Source organism: Tigriopus californicus, chromosome 11, assembly GCF_007210705.1.
Source record: "Tigriopus californicus strain San Diego chromosome 11, Tcal_SD_v2.1, whole genome shotgun sequence".
Classification (NCBI taxonomy): Eukaryota; Metazoa; Arthropoda; class Copepoda; order Harpacticoida; family Harpacticidae; genus Tigriopus; species Tigriopus californicus.
The window spans coordinates 5,298,831-5,299,705 of record NC_081450.1 but is presented as its reverse complement, the minus strand read 5'-3'; the positions used below and the strand labels follow the sequence as shown (position 1 = coordinate 5,299,705).

The 875-nt window shown below is 41.1% G+C and overlaps 1 protein-coding gene across 3 annotated transcripts in view; it reads left to right on the top strand.

The window, feature by feature from the left end:
• LOC131890079 (hemicentin-2-like) overlaps window positions 1-875 on the top strand; it is an 18,373-nt gene that overhangs the window by 905 nt on the left and 16,593 nt on the right. The window lies entirely within an intron of this gene.

Genomic DNA, 875 nt, shown 5'->3' with positions numbered 1-875 from the left:
AACCGCTTTCCAATTTGCGAATCCTGGTTCGATCCCAGGCTTGCCGAGTCCAAGCTTCTTTACGGTGTTTAAATTACAGCATAAGTTGCTGCCTTAACCACTTAAATGGGCGAACCTGCGATCATTCCCGACGGTGAGGTAATAATTAATGTTGCACGTTTAGTTGCGACAACGGAGCGGGAATATCCCTTCATTGGGACACCCATCATCAGAAGCAAGCTGAGCGAGAGAGCTGTCTTCTGACTCCGAACAAACAAACAAACAAATAAACAATGCTTTAAAAACAAATACTGTTTCGGCCTAATTGGGCCAAATCTGAATACTAAACCTGCCCCCCAATAGCTCCGATTTTCACTTTTAACAGATCCAAAAATGCCAGTCCTTACTTTTATCATCTGTTACAGACGTGTTCAATATCGTTACAGTAATAAGTAATAACATTTTACAACATACGAAGGATATGCCTTAGAAATGAACAAGCCTTAGAATAACATGGTCTGTTGTCTTTCGCCTGGGGATAAAAAGAAGTTTGTCCAAACGAAATTATTATCATCTATAAGCACACTTTTTAGAATCAAGAAAAAAACGGACGAACGTTTTTTAGCGAGCTTAAGTTCCCTGGCTATCATGTGATATGATGGAAACATAGAAAGGACACGATATATGCACGTGGTGTAAGCACTTTAATGGTCTGCAAGGATGAAATTTCGTGTTCAAAGTTGAGCGTTGATCATCCTGGAGTGGGTAGACTTCGCATTGAATCCTCGGACATTTTCGGGGTTTACCTTGGCACCTATCTGTCAGCGACCATTGCCTTATCGAAGTTGGATTGATGGTCCAGTCCTTGCAAATAAACGGGGAATTTGAAAGAGTAG